The 21,039-nt window shown below is 36.4% G+C and overlaps 2 pseudogenes; both read right to left on the reverse strand.

The window, feature by feature from the left end:
• Window positions 1-6,013: 6,013 nt before the first annotated feature.
• LOC136515686 (uncharacterized) lies at window positions 6,014-7,462 on the reverse strand (annotated as a pseudogene).
• An 8,732-nt stretch (window positions 7,463-16,194) lies between these two features.
• Window positions 16,195-20,314, reverse strand: LOC136517221 (isopentenyl-diphosphate Delta-isomerase I-like; annotated as a pseudogene).
• Between the last annotated feature and the right edge of the window lie 725 nt (window positions 20,315-21,039).

Below are 21,039 nucleotides of genomic sequence, written 5' to 3' on the forward strand. Positions count from 1 at the left end.
TGTAAAAGTTATGTATCAAATCAACTATTAAATTTATCTGTCCGTGAGAGGTATGCCAAGTATGTTCTTCAGAGCTATTTAGTCTGCACCTTATATTTATATTCTCTTTAGTGTTGACTGTCTTTCCTGTATTTACTTCCAAGTTTAAATAATGTAACTTTTCAATCTTCAACAGATTATAGTAAATCTCTTAAATTCTAAATATAATAACCAGTAGAGTCTTATAGTGATTTATAAGTCTTCAATTATTCCTTCTTACTGTTGCCTGGACAGCTGGACAGAGAATAATTGTCCTGGCTACAGTAGAGTGACTGTATATTCCTTTTGCGTTGTTCGCGCACAGTTGTATCCTTCTGGATATTCTTTGGTATGGTCTTCCATGCCCTATGATTGATGTTGCAAACATCAAATCAAGAATATGCATGCGGTATTGTTATTTATTATCTCTTCCCCCAGACAAATTGTTGATAACACCTTATCAACATAAGGAGTATATTTCTTATATGCACATATATTGATATTGAACTAAGTCTATAATGACTCTTTAATATTTTCTTCGTTGTCCACTTCTTTAGGTTGCCATATTTCATACCAGGACAACAATTCACGATATTCTTTTCATAATTGACATTCTTTGCCATAACTAGGCTTTATTAGCCTACCAACTTCTCTCTGTATTATGCTGTATCTTCCATAGTATTCTCATAAGAATACTTTTATTATTTTATTTTAATACATCATATAATATTCAGGAGCAAATTTGATATTTCCTTCTAATTATTTTGCTTCACTGAAAATTCACAAATTATCATGATTCGTGTCTTTTATGAATAATTCTTCATAATTTTGCCATGAGTCTGAAGTCCATGTAGTAGGAAATTTATATGATCCTTTGGTAATATATATATCATGGCATGCTGGTCTTATTGGTTGTGTAAATTTTGGTGGATTAGAACAAAACTTAATTTTATATTTTCCTTGAATACATGCTAATTTCTTACAAGCTTCTTTGATAGCTATTCCAAGGTCTGATTGGAGTATTTCTTCAAGTGTACCATATATATCATGGATTAATCCATGATCAATAATAGTCTGTAGAGATATATCATCTCCAATATTTCTTTGTATACTTCTGAAATACTTTAAATTTATGTCAGCCCTCAATATTAAGAATCTTTGATGAGGCTTAACAATTAATTTATCATCGAGATGAAGTAAAGGAAAAGTATTTGCATTCACAATTATTCCTAGATGTCTTTCTTTACCTTGGTATAATTTCATAAAGTAATTTTGTATATCATGAAAGGTTTTGTAATGCCTTTCAGCATATTTCTTCCAGATAAGATCTATAATATCACGAGTAAAGTATGACAAAATTTGTTCAGTCTTAAAACTCAATCTAGGAATGAGTAACTCTTGTGGAATATTGTTTAAATATTTGTTTCCTTTTTCCTCTAAAACTACTTCTTTTTCTAATTGTACTGTATTATCCTCATATTGTATCTTAGGTTCTGAGACCTTTTTCATATCACTTTGCTGTTTTAGACATAACATACATGCTTGTCTTAAACATAGCCTACATGTTGCTCTTTTTGCTGGATCTTGATAATATATGCAAAATACACATTTTATATTAGAATCATATTTTTTATGATCCCACTTGTGCTCGCAGTTTATTTGATCCATCATTTCTATCTTTAATCCTGCTAACTCATCAATTAAGTCTAACTCTTCATCACTTGATTCTTTTTCTTCATCATATTCTATTTCATCTGTCTCTATAATTGAGTATATTGATTCATCATCCATTATATCATCATCACAGACTAAAATATTTTCATTCACACTATCTATTATTTGAACCTTTTCTTGTTCTTCTTGCTTATTGGAATACCTTTTCTTGTCTTTGTTAGGACATGTTTTGCTTAAGTGATTCGGCGAGTTGCAAATAAAGCATCTACATGTACTATCATAATTTTTTCTAGGATTATATCTTCTCACATTTCTCTTATGGAGGAATGGAGCTCTATTGTCTGATCTTCTTAGAAAGTAACGTCTCTTTGTCCTTACATTTCCTTTCTTATAATTCTTAGGATATTTCTTGTTTCTAGATCTCTCTTCTCCATATGTCAATGGTATTTGGACTATTTTATTGCAAAAATTATAGTCTGATTGCTTCATTGATCTTTGGGCTTGTATATTCGTGCATATTTTTCTTAACTGTTTGAAAACAAATGTTATAGCCTGAGAAATATTATATTCTTTACCAATAGTTTCTTTTTTATATTCTTCTAATATCATAGAACCTAAAGGTTCTAGTAATTTATTAAAATATTTTTCTACTATACCTTGGTTATAGCCTTGCTTGGCAGTGGTAGCATTATACAAATAGTATTAAGAAAATTCTTTTATTCCTTTCCAGCTTGTTAGTGACAATTTTTCTATCTCTTTTAACCTTTCATTTTGTAATACAGTAAATCCTAATTTAGGATCTTCACCTATTACAATGCTTGATATAATATTTGCAAAATTATATGGGTTACTACCAGCCATTTTTAATTGGGCATAATGATTAGGGAAAGCTTCTACCCATTGTTCCCATAAAACTTTGACTGATTCACCTAAAAATGTTTCTAAATATGTAATCATATCTTCTACTCTATTTCCAATATTATGCTAATTTTGTATATACTTTTGGACAATCAATCCTTTCCATATGCTAATTATATTTGACCAATCTAAAGGATCATGTGCTGCTAAATTTAGTATCGCACCATCACTTTTATAATTCTGGAATTGCACCTTCTTTTCAAATTCTCTTCTTTTTGAACCCATATGCTTATATTGTCCAGGTATATATCTATATGCAGGTTCCTCTTTTCTGGAGGCCAAGTTCCAGGTTTTCTAGTTGGTCTCTCACTTTCTCCTTCTATCTTTATTTTAGGACCTCGTCTTCTTTTTGATGTACTTGGATCTATTTCCATTGCTTCTATGGCATTATTTTTAGGCAACTCTTTATTTTCTAAGGAGTTTATGAGAGTTATTGAGTTATTATTGCATATCTCAATTGTATCTTCATCCTTTTCTTCATAACTTTCTAGTATAAGCTTATTATTAATTTTCTATTGCTCATCTTCGCTTATATCATTATCTTCTATGTCATTTATCTTATCTTTGCTATGTTCTAATTCTTTATGGACTACTCTTACCCTGTTATCTAATTGTTTTGACACAAAGTCATTTTTCTTTATTGGGATGCTAAATTTTTTAGCATTTAATTCTCTATCTTTCTTGATATTTTCAAGTCTACATATTTCTCGTCTAAAGTAGAGTTCCCTTTCTCTTATAGCAGCCCATTTGCATATCATGGAGGTTTTATATTCATCATGAATTTTACTTAGCTTTTGCTTATAATGATTTATTTCATTATCTATATCTAATTTTTCCATAAATTCATATATGCTATGCCTTCTGTTTTCTTCCAATTTTGCCTCTGAACTGGATGCTTCAAAATCATCTAAACTTTGTTCTTTATAATCTACAAACCTAATACTAGTCAACCCTCTATTATTTTCATAGCTTATGTAATCTTTAGGTTGTTTTAAAATTTTTGGCTCTATTAATGAGCTTATGTTCCATTCTTCTCCTGCTCTTTCTTTAGAACTTATTTTCAAAGGACTCATAAATTTTATTCCTTTAGATTGCATACTTTCTACAACATTGTTCACATTTACCTTATATCTGGTTCCACTTCTATTGGTTAACCTTCCTATAAATTCTATGCTTGCTAATAGATTCGTTCCTTTAAATTCTTCATATCCTTTAGTTTGAAATCCAAATGCCATCTTATCTATAAATTCTTTAACTGGCATTATTAAATCTAGAGCTATATATGTTATTAACATATTTTCATTCATATCACCTTCTAAAAATCCTAATGCTGCTTTATTTATTGAGTCCCATCTTTTATCTAATAAAGTTATTAGAACCTTAGTTCCTAATTTTTTCCTTGTCATTCCTTTAATTCCAATGATATACATTCCCTGATGTATATATTTATACCCTGAATATTTTAAAGCATTCTCAAATTGTTTACTAACAATTCTTAACAGAACTAGTTCTGTTACTACACTTAATTCTACTTCTCTAGATATTCTATATAGTCTATTTTTATTTTCAAACCAACCCATTTGATATATTTGTTGAGGCCTTATTTTTCTCAAAGTGTCTTTCTGATATCTTTCAAGATCTCTTTCTACGTCTATCACATCTTCTAAGGTCTCAATATCCTCACATCCTCCTTTTAGTTTATCTTTAAAACTTAGAGGTCTTATGTCTTTATTTACTAACTGGAGTGACTTGTCTCTTCGAGAGAGGCTCTCAGATACTTCCATCTATCTGAATTTAAAGATCTAGTGGACTCAACTATTCCTGCTGATGACAACACAATTTCTTTGTTATGCTCAACAATATTAATATTATCAGTCTTCTTATATAGATAAGTTATATCTTTTTTAATATAATCACTATTCTAGCTAATTCTTCCTAGAGAAACTTTACTTTCTTCTAAAATTTGTAAAGCTAATTCTAATTTATTATTAGTAGCTGAATATTGCTCTTCAAAGTGCTTATGTTCCTTTTGCAGTCTATCAAATTTTAGTTCTAGCTCGTCTTGCCTCTTTCCCCAAGTTATGTAAAAGTTATGTATCAAATCAACTATTAAATTTATCTGTCCGTGAGAGGTATGCCAAGTATGTTCTTCAGAGCTATTTAGTCTGCACCTTATATTTATATTCTCTTTAGTGTTGACTGTCTTTCCTGTATTTACTTTCAAATTTAAATAATGTAACTTTTCAATCTTCAACAGGTTATAGTAAATCCCTTAAATTCTAAATATAATAACCAGTAGAGTCTTATAGTGATTTATAAGTCTTCAATTATTCCTTCTTACTGTTGCCTGGACAGCTAGACAGAGAATAATTGTCCTGGCTATAGTAGAGTGACTGTATATTCCTTTTGCGTTGTTTGCGCATAGTTGTATCCTTCTGGATATTCTTTGGTATGGTCTTCCACGCCCTATGATTGATGTTGCAAACATCAAATCAAGAATATGCATGCGGTATTGTTATTTATTATCTCTTCCCCCAGACAAATTGTTGATAACACCTTATCAACATAAGGAGTATATTTCTTATATGCACATATATTGATATTGAACTAAGTCTATAATGACTCTTCAATATTTTCTTCGTTGTCCACTTCTTTAGGTTGCCATATTTCATACCAGGACAATAATTCACGATATTCTTTTCGTAATTGACATTCTTTGCCATAACTAGGCTTTATTAGCCTACCAACTTCTCTCTGTATTATGCTGTATCTTCCATAGTATTCTCATAAGAATACTTTTATTATTTTATTTTAATACATCATATAATATTCAGGAGCAAATTTGGTATTTCCTTCTAATTCTTTTGCTTCACTGAAAATTCTCCAATTATCATGATTCATGTCTTTTATGAATAATTCTTCATAATTTTGCCATGAGTCTGAAGTCCATTTAGTAGGAAATTTATATGATCCTTTGGTAATATATATATCATGGCATGCTGGTCTTATTGGTTGTGTAAATTTTGGTGGATTAGAACAAAACTTAATTTTATATTTTCCTTGAATACATGCTAATTTCTTACAAGCTTCTTTGATAGCTATTCCAAGGTCTGATTGGAGTATTTCTTCAAGTGTACCATATATATCATGGATTAATCCATGATCAATAATAGTCTGTAGAGATATATCATCTCCAATATTTCTTTGTATACTTCTGAAATACTTTAAATTTATGTCAGCCCTCAATATTAAGAATCTTTGATGAGGCTTAACAATTAATTTATCATCGAGATGAAGTAAAGGAAAAGTATTTGCATTCATAATTATTCCTAGATGTCTTTCTTTGTACTGTATTATCCTCATATTGTATCTCAGGTTCTGAGACCTTTTTCATATCACTTTGCTATTTTAGACATAACATACATGCTTGTCTTAAACATAGCCTACATGTTGCTCTTTTTGCTGGATCTTGATAATATATGCAAAATACACATTTTATATTAGAATCACATTTTTTATGATCCCACTTGTGCTCGCAGTTTATTTGATCCATCATTTCTATCTTTAATCCTGCTAACTCATCAATTAAGTCTAACTCTTCATCACTTGATTCTTTTTCTTCATCATATTCTATTTCATCTGTCTCTATAATTGAGTATATTGATTCATCATCCATTATATCATCATCATAGACTAAAATATTTTCATTCACACTATCTATTATTTGAACCTTTTCTTGTTCTTCTTGCTTATTGGAATACCTTTTCTTGTCTTTGTTAGGACATGTTTTGCTTAAGTGATCCGGCGAGTTGCAAATAAAGTATCTACATGTACTATCATAATTTTTTCTAGGATTATATCTTCTCACATTTCTCTTATGGAGGAATGGAGCTCTATTGTCTGATCTTCTTAGAAAGTAACGTCTCTTTGTCCTTACATTTCCTTTCTTATAATTCTTAGAATATTTCTTGTTTCTAGATCTCTCTTCTCCATATGTCAATGGTATTTGGACTATTTTATTGCAAAAATTATAGTCTGATTGCTTCATTGATCTTTGGGCTTGTATATTCGTGCATATTTTTCTTAACTGTTTGAAAACAAATGTTATAGCCTGAGAAATATTATATTCTTTACCAATAGTTTCTTTTTTATATTCTTCTAATATCATAGAACCTAAAGGTTCTGGTAATTTATTAAAATATTTTTCTACTATACCTTGGTTATAGCCTTGCTTGGCAGTGGTAGCATTATACAAATAGTATTGAGAAAATTCTTTTATTCCTTTCTAGCTTGTCAGTGATAATTTTTCTATCTCTTTTAACCTTTCATTTTGTAATACAGTAAATCCTAATTTAGGATCTTCACCTATTACAATGCTTGATATAATATTTGCAAAATTATATGGGTTACTACCAGCCATTTTTAATTGGGCATAATGATTTGGGAAAGCTTCTACCCATTGTTCCCATAAAACTTTGACTGATTCACCTAAAAATATTTCTAAATATGTAATCATATCTTCTACTCTATTTCCAATATTATGCTGATTTTGTATATACTTTTGGACAATCAATCCTTTCCATATGCTAATTATATTTGACCAATCTATAGGATCATGTGCTGCTAAATTTAGTATCGCACCATCACTTTTATAATTCTGGAATTGCACCTTCTTTTCAAATTCTCTTCTTTTTGAACCCATATGCTTATATTGTCCAGGTATATATCTATATGTAGGTTCTTCTTTTTCTGGTGGCCAAGTTCCAGGTTTTCTAGTTGGTCTCTCACTTTCTCCTTCTATCTTTATTTCAGGACCTCGTCTTCTTTTTGATGAACTTGGATCTATTTCCATTGCTTCTATAGCATTAATTTTATGCAACTCTTTATTTTCTAATCGGTTTATAAGGGTTACTGAGTTATTACTACATATCTCAATTGTATCTTCATCCTCTTCTTCATAACTTTCTAGTAAAAGCTTATTATTAATTTCCCATTGCTCATCTTCGCTTATATCATTATCTTCTATGTCTTTTATCTTATCCTTGCTATGCTCTAATTCTTTTTGGGCTTCCCTTACCCTATTATCTATTTGTTTTGACACAAAGTCATTTTTCTTTATTGGGATGCTAAATTTTCTAGCATTTAATTCTCTATCTTTCTTGATATTATCAAGTCTACATATTTCTCGTCTAAAGTAGAGTTCCCTTTCTCTTATAGCAGCCTATTTGCATATCATGGAGGTTTTATATTCATCATGAATTTTGCTTAGCTTTTGCTTATAATGATTTATTTCATTATCTATATCTAACTTTTCCATAAATTCACATATGCTATGCCTTCTGTTTTCTTCCAATTTTGCCTCTGAACTGGATGCTTCTAAATCATCTAAACTTTGTTCTTTATAATCTACAAACCTAATACTAGTCAACCCTCTATTATTTTCATAGCTTATGTAATCTTTAGGTTGTTTTAAAATTTTTGGCTCTATTAATGAGCTTATGTTCCATTCTTCTCCTGCTCTTTCTTCAGAACTTATTTTCAAAGGACTCATAAATTTTATTCCTTTAGATTGCATACTTTCTACAACATTGTTCACATTTACCTTATATCTGGTTCCACTTCTATTGGTTAACCTTTCTATAAATTCTATGCTTACTAATAGATTCGTTCCTTTAAATTCTTCATATCCTTTAGTTTGAAATCTAAATGCCATCTTATCTATAAATTCTTTAACTGGCATTATTAAATCTGGAGCTATATATGCTATTAACATATTTTCATTCATATCACCTTCTAAAAATCCTAATGTTGCTTTATTTATTGAGTCCTATCATTTATCTAATAAAGTTATTAGAACCTTAGTTCCTAATTTTTTCCTTGTCATTCCTTTAATTCCAATGATATACATTCCCTAATGTATATATTTATACCCTGAATATTTTAAAGCATTCTCAAATTGTTTACTAACAATTCTTAACAGAACTGGTTCTGTTACTACACTTAATTCTACTTCTCTAGATATTCTATATAGTCCATTTTTATTTTCAAACCAACCCATTTGATATATTTGTTGAGGCCTTATTTTTCTCAAAGTGTCTTTCTGATATCTTTCAAGATCTCTTTCTACGTCTATCACATCTTCTAAGGTCTCAATATCCTCACATCCTCCTTTTAGTTTATCTTTAAAACTTAGAGGTCTTATGTCTTTATTTACTAACTGGAGTGACTTGTCTCTTCTAGAGAGGCTCTCAGATACTTCCATCTATCTGAATTTAAAGATCTAGTGGACTCAACTATTCCTGCTAATGACAACACAATTTCTTTGTTATGCTCAACAATATTAATATTATCAGTCTTCTTATATAGATAAGTTATATCTTTTTTAATATAATCACTATTCTGGCTAATTCTTCCTAGAGAAACTTTACTTTCTTCTAAAATTTGTAAAGCTAATTCTAATTTATTATTAGTAGCTGAATATTGCTCTTCAAGGTGCTTATGTTCCTTTTGCAGTCTATCAAATTTTAGTTCTAGCTCGTCTTGCCTCTTTCCCCAAGTTATGTAAAAGTTATGTATCAAATCAACTATTAAATTTATCTGTCCGTGAGAGGTATGCCAAGTATGTTCTTCAGAGCTATTTAGTCTGCACCTTATATTTATATTCTCTTTAGTGTTGACTGTCTTTCCAGTATTTACTTCCAAGTTTAAATAATGTAACTTTTCAATCTTCAACAGATTACAGTAAATCCCTTAAATTCTAAATATAATAACCAGGCTCCGATACCAGACGAGTACGGGTACACGGATTATTACGGACTAACTCGAAACTCGAAGTTCAAATTTTAAATTCTCGAGTTACTATTCACGGCACTATTCGAATTCAGATTCACTATTCAAATTCGCGGCTACTATTCAAATTCGGGATATGAACAGTGCCCGAGCACTCACCGGGAGTGGCTCAACCACTTTACTATTCAAGGCAAGTGTCGCTTTCACGCGTAAATATTTTATGCACACTGGATGAGCGAGCGCGCGATTAGTGAATATAAATATTGATATGTCGCTTTCGCGATTAGCTAATCTGGTGCTTAGTGAATATGCTTATGCGAATTATTTCTAAGGATCTTTTGCAGGTTGGCGAGACAAAAAATTCAGCCGGTCGTGAGACTATGCTTGTGACAGTTCTACTCGGTACTCACCGTATGCATCACTAGCTCGCTTCAGAACCGAACTAACCCAGTCTACTCCCTTGCTATCCCCAGCCACAAACACACAGGACTCAGGCTCTATCGTCTCCCTATGCAGTTTCACCCAAGAGGAACACTTCTCTGCGCACACAGGGTTCTCTACAAACGCTGCTACCAGGGCTAACACGAGAACAACACGCGCAGAGGTTTCTCCTCTAGGGTCCCTAGCATAGAGACATCGCCCCATATGAACGAGCTCGAAGGAAGGCAGGAATTCAAACGGAAAAGCTTAATTCATTTCCACAGAGCAAGCTTACATACGGCTTTTCCTTTCGGGAAACCCCAAGCACTTAGCATAAACCTTAGGGATTATCTTACAAGCGCAGGATGATCACGGGGACCTCCCTTATTCTCTAATTTACAAAGGTGGAGTGATACAGCGGTGGTGTGTGATTACTACTAATGGTGGATTGATTCTCAGAGTGCTCCTGAGATCATGTCTTCATGTGTATGTGTGTGGGTGGAGAGTTGGTGGAGTGGGTGTCTTCGGTGTCTGGTGGTTCGCTCCGATGCTGAATGCCGATGATGAATGTATGAGCCCGGTGTCCCCCTTTATAGTATGGAAGGAGCGTCCTTCATGCTTATCATCTGAAGGAGCGAGCCTTATCGTCTGAAGTTCCTTCGAGGCGAAGTCATCGTCTGAGGAGCCTTCGTGCTTAAGTCTTCAATTATTCCTTCTTACTGTTGCCTGGACAGCTGGACAGAGAATAATTGTCCTGGCTATATATATATATATATATATATATATATATATATATATATATATATATATATATATATATATATATATATATATATAGAGAGAGAGAGAGAGAGAGTAGAGAGAGAGAGGCGCTGCTCTCTCGCCCATCCATCCATGTCTTGTATACAAAAGCAGTACGTCTGCGAGATAGGATGGCCATAGCCATGTGCTATTCTGTCACTTTTTGTATGGTTTTAATATTTATTTACCATGCAAGATGCAACGGAATTAAAACCCGCGGGATTTTCAAGTGCGGGGCAGAGAAAACAGTTCCTCCACAGGCTGAAACTTTGTGTATCTTCTTCGACAACTGACGCGCGTCCGAATGGGCTTCCAGTAGCCCGGTATCGTGGGAGCGGCCCAAGTAAATCTTCCTGTTTCTAGTAAAAAAAAAAGAATGAAAACCTTGAGTTCCGGGCTAGAAAGCTTTATTTCTTCAGTTCTCGGGGGAAAAAAAAAGCTACAAAGCTTTCAGGTTTTGCCCCCTGATAGCAATTCAGTTCTTATACACTGTCAACCGTCACCACTTTGCTTTGTTCCATGTAGATTTTGTTCCGCATGGTAATTCTCATTATTTAAATAGCATCTTTTGTTTAGGTTGGGTGTGAGCATGGGTGGAAGGAGTTGCCTCTTGGAGGGCTCGGTTACGTGTTTATATAGTTTGGAACAGCCCCTAGCGTGGCTTATACAACAAATAAGATCACAATGGATAAGAACAGAGAAAACTACTTGACTTGCAAGTCAAGATCTAAACTAACCAAGTCGATAAGCACTAAACCCTCTAACATTGGGGGTCATGTGTTGTCAATTGCACTGTACGGCGTGCACCATTGCCTTCCTAACTCTGCAATCTTAACCTCTATGTTTCAATGTGTCTACATCAACATCTTTCATCTTGTAGTATCATCTCATTCCCTTTACATAGTCATTTTCTTACCGGTGCAAGAGGTTGTATATCTATCATCAACAATTTCTTTTTTTTTAAGAACCAGCAAAATATGCGGAATTTGTATTGATAAAGCGAGAGAACCAGAAGTTATTTACAAGTGATAAAAAAAACATCAAACTATACAAACAAGTTAATAACATCAGCAAGTTTCTTTGCACCTTCCATACACCAAAGTGCAGCCTCTTCCTTGATTTTCTCCCAAAGCGTTTCCACTACGGATTGTTGGCATTCAAAAACCCCTGTGTTTCGCTCTTTCTAAACCTCCTAAACGGCTAGGAGTAGTATAGTCCACACCCCTGGAGTCATATGCCCATGATATGGCACCATGCCTCAATAGACGGTAAAAACGCCTTGCAAGTGTTATGTCCTTGGGCATTTGCTGTTAGTGGCGGAGCCACCGGTTAAATAAATATTTTTGTACAATGGAGATTGCCGATACCCTTAAAAGCTTATGGCTCTACCACTGTTTGTCAAGCAGTCAAGTGCTAAAATATTGCCTTGGTACCATCTCTGATGGTAATTTTTGTGGCTGCTTTGAACAACCAGCCATTAGTTTCGCCACATGGTATCTTCATCCCCACCCATGTTTAAAGTCTGATTTCTAAGGACTTCTTGAGAACTTGAAGAACTCTTGGGAACCTCTTGAGGCCCAACACACCTGGACAACCTAGCTTTGTTGGCCTGTTAACTTGTTTCCATGCATGCCACCTTACACTTTGCTCCTCTCCAACCCAAAAAAAACCATCGCTGCTTGGAATCGACCTCCTCGAGGATACCGTTGGGTGCTTTAAGGGCTCATAGGGGTTTGTAGCTACAATGTTGCCTCTTCTATCAAGCTCTACGATCTTGAGTTCTTGACCTTGGTTTGTGTGGGGCGTGGGGTGTTTGTAAGCCTGATGCGGCAACGTATGTAATGTATCCTCCGCTCCAAATGTTGCCTTTGCCAATGTTGGTTACAAACAGGTCCTTGAGCGTCACTTTTTCATTCCGTCTGTCTCAGTCATAGCGATTCACTAGATTTTTCTTTTCTTTTCTATTTCATCCTTCTCGCGCATGTCAATGTCATAACGATTCACTAGATTTCTGTTTTCTTTTCGGTTTCATCCTTCTCGGGCATGTCATCGGCTAGGCGGGAAATAAATTAGATGCGCGATGGGCGCATTGAGGCGGCCATGCGCGCCTGCGCTCGATGTCTGACGCGTGCCAAGTCGCTCGTATCGGCCAGGTCCTCGCGTGCATCGTGGACTCCGTTCGTATCGGCCGCGCTCGGCGTGGTGGAGCCAAGCCGCAGACGTGAGCGTTGCCAGCCAGGCCAACGTCCGTGAGCGATACGAGCCACCCCTCCCCCAGCGTTGATTTAATCCCACGTGTCAGGCATCGAGCGCAGGGGCGCATGGCCGCCTCAGTGCGCCCATCGCGCATCTAATTTCCTCTCGGCTAGGCGTGCCGAGTTAATCTCCCAATTCACACTATTAATGATTTTTGTGATATGCTTAGTGTGCAGGTCCTCTTATACCCAAAATACATTTTTTTTCTAACAGCACTCCCTCTATCTCTAAGTATATGTCGTTTTCGCTTCCCGAGATATTAAAAATATTAATATTTATGGTATATAATTAATATTATTGGAAATATCTTTGAATCTAGTTTTTTAATAAATTTATTTCGAGATACAAATGTTGTACGTATTTTTTACAAATCAAGTCAAACTTATGGCACGCACACCAACGACGACAGTTATTTAGAGACGGAGGGAGTAATACCAAAAAAAAAAAAACATGACAATCAGCTCGAATTGCTCTAGAGTGTACAAATAGCATTTGCTGATATGGATAAATGTCATGTTGCATTGTTTTATTTTATTCAAGTGGATGCTTTTTTTTTCTCTATCTTCATAATAGATCACTCATCCTCTCGTATAAAGCCTTACCTCAAGTGAATCAGCTGTTGTATTTCCGTTATCACTTTGCTTTCCATGTAGATTCTGCTCCGCGTGGTAATTCTCATTATTTAAATAGCATCTTTTGTTTAGGTTAGGTGTGAGCATGGGTGGAAGGAGTTGCCTCTTGGAGGGCTCGGTTACGTGTTTATATAGCTTGGAACAGCCCTAGCGTGGCCTATACAACAAATAAGATCACAATGGATAAGAACAGAGAAAACTACTTCACTTGCAAGTCAAGATCTAAATTAACCAAATCGATAAGCACTATACGTCTATACCATCTAACATTGGGGTCATGTGTTGTCAATTGCACTTGCCTTCCTAACTCCGCAATCTTAGCAACCATGTTTCAATGTGTCTGCATCAACATCATTCATCTTGTAGTATCATCTCATTTCCTTTATAGCCGTTTTCTTATCAGTGCAAGAGGTTGTAGCTCTATTGTCAACAATTTCTTTTTTAAAAAAACCAGCAAAAATTGTCGTATTTATATCGATAAAGCGGGAGAACCAAAAGTTATTTACAGGTGACAAAAAAATCAAACTATACAAATAAGTTAACAGCCTCAGCAAGTTTCTTTGCACCTTACATACACAAGTGCAGCCTCTTCCTTGATTCCCCCCCCCCCCCCCCCCCCCCCCCCCAAAGTGTTTCGCTCTTTCTACGGATTGTCGGCATTCAAAAACCCTTGTGTTTCGCTCTTTCTAAACCTCCTAAATGACTAAGAGTAGTACAGTCCCCACCGCCTTAACCAGTGCCCATGGAGTCATATGCTCACGATATGCCACCATGCCTCGATAGACTGCAAACTATGTCAGGGAATGGTGCTTGGAAAAACGCCATACAAGTGTTATATCCTTGGAGCATTTGCTGTCAGTCGCGGAGCCACCGCCCGGTCACCTCGACCGACTACCCGGGTTTGTCGGCGAAGTTCAAAAGAAAATTTTCTTTGTATTAAAAAAATACTATAATTTTCAAGTAAATATTTTTGTACAACGGAGATCGACAGGACTCAAGTTTCCGGCTCCACCACTGCTTGTCAGGCAGCCAAGCTGAGTGCCAAAATATTGCCTTGGTACCATCTCTGATGGTAATTTTTGTGGCTACATTGAACAACCAGAAACAGCGATCAGTTTCGCCACATGGTATCCCATGGTTTGAAGTCTGATTTCTAAGAACTTTTTCAGAACTTATAGAGCTCTTGAGAACCTCTTGAGGTCCAACACACCTAGACAACCTAGCTTTGTTAACCTGTTAACTTGTTTCCATAATTCCATGCCACCTTACACTTCCTTCCTATTAGACATGTACCTCCAACTCCAACCCAAAAGAATCATTGGTGCTTGGAATCGATCTCCTCGAGGATACTGTTGGGTGTTTTAAGGGCTCTTAGAGGTTTGTAGATCTATAATATTGCCTCTTCTATCAAACTCTACGACATTGAGTTCTTGACCTTGGTGGCTTGGTTTGTGTGGGGGTGTGGGGTGTTTGTAAGCCTGATGCGGCAACGTATGTAATGTACCCTCCGGTCCAAATGTTGCCTTTGCCATTTTGATTACAAACAGGTCCTTGAGCTTCACTCTTTCATTCCGTCTGTCTCATTCATAGTGATGTACTAGATTTTTTTTCTTTAAAAGTTCCATCCTTCTCGCGCATGTCATTGTCATAGCGATTCACTAGATTTTTTTTTCTTTTCTGTTTCATCCTTCTCCGGCATGTCATCGGCTAGGCGTGCGAGTTAATCTCCCAATTCACACTATTAATGTTTTTGTGATATGCTTAGTCTGCAGGTCATCTTATATATACCAAAAAACATGACAATCAGCTCACATTGCTATAGAGTGCACCAATAGATATGGAGAAATGTCATGTTACATTGTTTATTTTATTCAGTAGATGCTTGTTTTTTTCTATCTTCATAATAGATCACTCATCCTCTCGTATACCTCAAGTGAATCAGCTGTTGTATTTCCGTTATCTGATTAATAGAAGTGAGGAATTCCTCGGTTTGAAAAAAAAGGCCTTACCTCAAGTTTCTTTCCTTCTACACAAAGCAATATATGTCCTTACTTTTTATTACATCGTACATCAACCAATCGTGTGCATTGCAACTCTATTCTCTTGAATGTATACCATGTGCAATGAACATGTAAGTTGAATAAATTGTTTTGCATTCCTTTGCTCCGTATTTGGCTCTCTTTTAATAATGGTAGAGGTTGATAATATGGGTTGTTTTTTCTAATTGCAGTGGTGGGTAATTTATAATAATTAGGTATGTAGGGGTATTTCTAGATTAGTTTTTAAATGATAGTGATGGGTTAATTTAAAATACAAGATACAGATGGGGCAGCTTCAGGTTTTTTTCATGACTGCAATGGTGGTTAATTTATTTTTGGATGCTTCTGTTGTTGGCTATGGATTAATATTTCATAGTATAGTAGTGGTGGTGGGTAATTTATAATAGGTAGTTAGGTAACTGGGTATTTTAGTTTTTCAATATTGGCAATAGTATGTAATTTACAAATAGACACAAGACATAGATGTGTTTTGGATTAAGTTCTCATAATAGTGCTGGGCAAAATTAATTGTTTCACAGATTAGCATCAGTAATGTCGATTGTTAAGGTTTCTTTTGCTGGCCAATTACTACAGTTTTCATTCAGTCGGTAGAAATTTACACATCATAGATGGGTTTCAATGTTAATAGTTATGTTCCAGATTTAAGAACACTCTATTATAACTTACTATTTCCATCAAAATGATGGCTATAACAAAGCCAGCGCAAATGGCAGCAGAAATTATTTCTCAACGGAGCAAAACATGTGCTTAGCGATCACTCCCTCCGTTCCAAATTATAAGTCGTTTTGACTTTTCTAGTTTATCAATTTTGCCATGTATCTAGACATAATATTATATCTAGATATATAACAAAATGGATGTACCACAAAAGTCAAGGTGACTTATAATTTGAAACAGAGGGAGTACAAGACTACAGGCTTACAATTTATGCTCTACAAGACTACAGGCTTACAATTAATGTATGGTTTTCATGTCCGCTGCCCCCTGCAGAGTCCCTTGCTCGACATGATCCCACCAGCCCATCAGGAAGTTGTCCACCACCAGCCTGAACCAAGGGGACAGCTTAACGCCATCTTCCCCGGCATCAGCTTTCCAGAGCAGCTCCTTCAGCTGATCACGGTTCATGTACTTGACGTCGGCCACCTCTTCAGGATTCGGGTTGAGCTTCACGTCATGAACCATGAACAAGAGGTAATCCACTGAAACAACAAAGAATAGGAAAGGTTTTAAAGCCTGCAACTGCAAGACAGTCCCTTGAAACATGCAGAGTACAGCAAACACAAATAGTATGAAAACTGGGAATCCAGCATGTAGTGGCAAAAGGCAATCAAGTATGTACACTCGTGTTCGCCCCATTTTCCATCTGAAGGAGCCTTGTAAAGCATCCTCCCGAGCGGAATGAACTGGTCAACAGGTAATTCTTCAGCCTCCCAGTTCATCAAATAGTTTGCGCTGGGCTGCATTTCTCACCCCTGAACAGAACAAAAGATTGTGACTGGTCACGAGTAGAGTGCAAGTAACAATATGGATGGTGCATATAAATCTATAATAGTATGGATTGGTTCCTCAATCTTCAAGCAACATGTATATACCTGCATAATTTTCCTCAATCAACTCTGACTCGCGGTAGAGAGGATGGCTACAGCAGGTGTTTGTCCAGACAAGTGGAAATGTCACTTTTGTTGCAGACCTTGGCTGTAAAGGATATGATGTTACGATATCTTCTGTGGTAAACAAGCTTAGGAAATACTCTTCGATTTAGACAAAGCTAGTTTAGAGATAGCAATGCAGTAGCATACAACAAAGGCAGAAGAACCAGCAACAAATGACTCATGTCCACTGTTCTGAGCTGTCGCTTTGCAGTGTGTGAACTGTTTACGTATATGATGAGACATAACTGAACGTAAGGTAAATTTCTCATACAGAGCAGAAAGATATGTAAGATTCATGAACAAAATCCTAAAAGCCAGTAGCCTGGTATTGGACAGTATAGTATTCATGGTGGCAACTATTTCACCAGCAGAAACCGGCTGACAGTTCTTGAGCGAAGCAAGACATGTTTACTCAGCCAAATTTATGTGGTAAAATTGAAATTGCACCCTCTTAAGGACCTTAATTCAAAATGGCTAATCATATTCCTTCCTAGAATGTTACAAATACTTTCTTTGGTAGAAGTACAAAACAATTTTCCAGAGAGATCCATGCTCTTAAATGTTAGGTGAGGCATTACATGAAAGCAAAAGTGATTCAGTAATGTTATCTTTGTAAATTAAACCTTGCTATTAACCTAACTAATAATCATGACCAAGCAAGGGAACTTTTTTATGAAGATTGCTGTAGTGATTGTTGCATAACGTGCAATCCCTCAATATGAAGAGAAGCCAAGAAGCATTCAAGAAAAATAAAATGAGAATAATTTTGAGGGGATTGCTTCAATATGACCATTCTATGTCAGGAATGGGATCACCCATTTAAGGAAACAGAAAAAGTAGGCCCTGGCAAAGAAAAACCTGTCGTCCACCAGCTAAAGCATGGAGCAACCAAATCCGGGGGTTCACTCAAAATAGAACTATCAAAACATAAACTAAGGTTGTTTCTAATTTTCAGTTGAACCTAAAAAAAACCTGACCTGCGGGGGGTAAGACAGTCCCCGGTCATTGCATTAAGAAGAAGACCTTCTCACGAGGGGATTTTTCTAACCCCAGCCTGAAATTCGCTCCCACGGGTAGTCGAACTCAGCAAGCCACCTAACCAACTCAGCTAGAGGCCCTTTCACAATTTTCAGTAGAACCTATCCATAATATCATGCTTGAATAAATGCAAATGCCAAACATTGCACTCATATGTGCCACGACACCCAAACTCCAGTTTGATCACGACCCATCTAAGGCAAGCTCCTCTACCACCATTGAGATGGATTGATTTATGAGGCATCCCAACCCAAAATCATGAATTCATGTCAAGTAGCTAAGCCCATTTTGAATACACAGCGATTCTTTTTTTTCCCCCCAAATCACACACACAGCCTACTCCAAGCATAAAAGCAAAAGGTTGCATACCCTACTTGATTGGAAAACGAACAAAGTGAACTCAGGACTGCAGCCAAGGATTCAAGGAACATGAAGTGGAATTTACATTGCATCTTAAAGCAAGACAACCATATTTAGTGTTGTGTGAATACCTGTAGTAGCAACTCATATTTGGAGTTGAAAAGGAAAACACTGAAAGCTCTATGCAGGGCATTTCTAGCTTCTATCTTCTCCATGAGATGGCCTATAATTATTGATCAAGTATGATTAATAAACAAGTGCAATAGCAGCTAAAATCTGACACTTCACTGTTAGGACTCTGGTTTAAGGTCACAAGTCATCAATATAAGTGTGCAACACTCACATATTAAAAACTAAAATTGTACCCAGTAATGCTAAGGTGCAACTCATGCTATCGTGTTGAATGCACAAGAAAATTCCACCGGAGTTATATTGGCAGGAAAATAGTGTTACGCCAAATTCACAAAAAGCGGGCTGCAAATGTGTTGGATATTATTTAAAAAATTAATCAATATTGTATAGACAGATGCCTAGCCAGTTCTAATCATTTAACATAGGGATTTGCTTTTGTACTATAGATACTAAAAGGAACATGTATTTGAAATATCTCTAGACCATGAGGTTGAGAGCTTTACAGTAATTGCGGTTTGGCCATTGAATTTAACAATTCATCATAGACTCCAACATTTCATACAGAATAGTATGAACATGTGAACATTGACCAAACATACACCTAACAGTACTTTCTATTCTCTCGATGAGACTACAATCAAATATTAATGTAACTTGAGGTTCCACCAAACATTAGATGTAAGAGGGCAATTGCAAGCATTTTTCTTCCTGCTGAACTAATGTTGCACTTGTCAAAGTCAAACATGGCAATTGTGATGCTTATCAAACTGAGTACGGCTAAAAAGAACAGTCAGCACCAATGTCACAGTCTTGTTTTGAATATCACAACCGTGCATAACTGAATGGAATGGATAAATTCACACGGAGTCACGTACAGTTATACTTGGACTCGTGGCCGATGACATTGTCTTGTTCATCCACTAAAATGCACCTGCATGGGAAAAATTAAATTTCTGTTTTATTGGCAGCAGTCACCAGATTTAAAATGGAAGCGATCATACTGGTTTTCAACCTCAACCTGAGTCTCTCAGTCCACTTAGTTGTAGTTGTAGAAACAGTAATCTAGATTCCGAGAGGAGAAACAATCATAGCTCGTGTAATTAGCTAATACACGAGAGGAATAGTTTCAATAGCCACAATTCGATGCAATCAAGGCACCGCGCAAGCCGACGAGATCAGTTATCACCACCTTAAACTACCACCACAAGCAGAGCACTGCTAGCAAAATTGACGAGACGGAGGGACCGGAGACAACTCACTCGTCCTCAAACATGATCCGCCGCTGGATGGCGTCCATCCCGGCGTCGGAGTCAACGGCGCCGGGACCGGGGCCTGGCTTCCCCAGCGGAGGCGGCGAACGAGCGGCGCCCGCGGAGACTGGGGAGCGCCGACCTCGCCGAAGAGGAAGAGACAGCCAAGCGAGCCCACGCCCGCCGCCCGACGCCGAGCGATGCCGAGGCGGACGCGAGGAGCGCCAGGGGCCGCGCCGCCGATGCCGCCATGAGGGGAGGGATGGGCGCACAGGCACTACGCCTGGATTTGGTGGGCTGGTTAACTGGTTTGGTCGCTGCTGTTCGTTGCGACCGACCGTGCGAGGTGCTAGGCTTGGGGCTGTGGAGCATCCCAGGCAACGAGCTCCAGCAGTTCCCTAGACTCAATCTTAAGCCTGGTTTAGTTTGCGAAATTTTTAGGAAAATGGTACTGTAGCACTTTCGTTGTTATTTAGCAATTAGTGTTTAATTATAGTCTAATTAGGCTTAAAAGATTCGTCTCATGAATTTCGTCTAAACTGTGTAATTAATTTTATTTTTTATTTATATTTAATGCTTCATGCATGCGTCCAAAGATTCGATGTGACGAAAAATCTTGAAAAATTTTGCAAAATTTTGGGAACTAAACAGACACTTAATAGAAAAAAAATTTATCAGTCCCTGAATCATAGCGTCTCGTCCCTCAAATAAAGAGAAGACTCTTTTCCCCTAATACACTATTTTTCTCATTATGGATTGGATTTTCTCGCTTCGCTACCTTCAAAATCCCAAACAACATTTTGTATCTCCCCAATAATTAGTTTTTTGGTTGGAATTTTCTCCTAGTGCTCGAGATGCACATGAGACGTGTCCCTATAGCTGGAGGGCAGGGTCGCCTTTCGTTTTAACGTCACAGCACGGTGAAATGGACGGATTTTACTACGGCAAACGGTCCTGAACGACGGGCGATGTTATGTTTTTTTAAACAGCCGGAGCTTCGTTCCTTGATGAACATGGTTACATTCTGCATCTAGAATAC

This window comes from Miscanthus floridulus, chromosome 17, assembly GCF_019320115.1.
Source record: "Miscanthus floridulus cultivar M001 chromosome 17, ASM1932011v1, whole genome shotgun sequence".
NCBI classification, from domain to species: Eukaryota; Viridiplantae; Streptophyta; class Magnoliopsida; order Poales; family Poaceae; genus Miscanthus; species Miscanthus floridulus.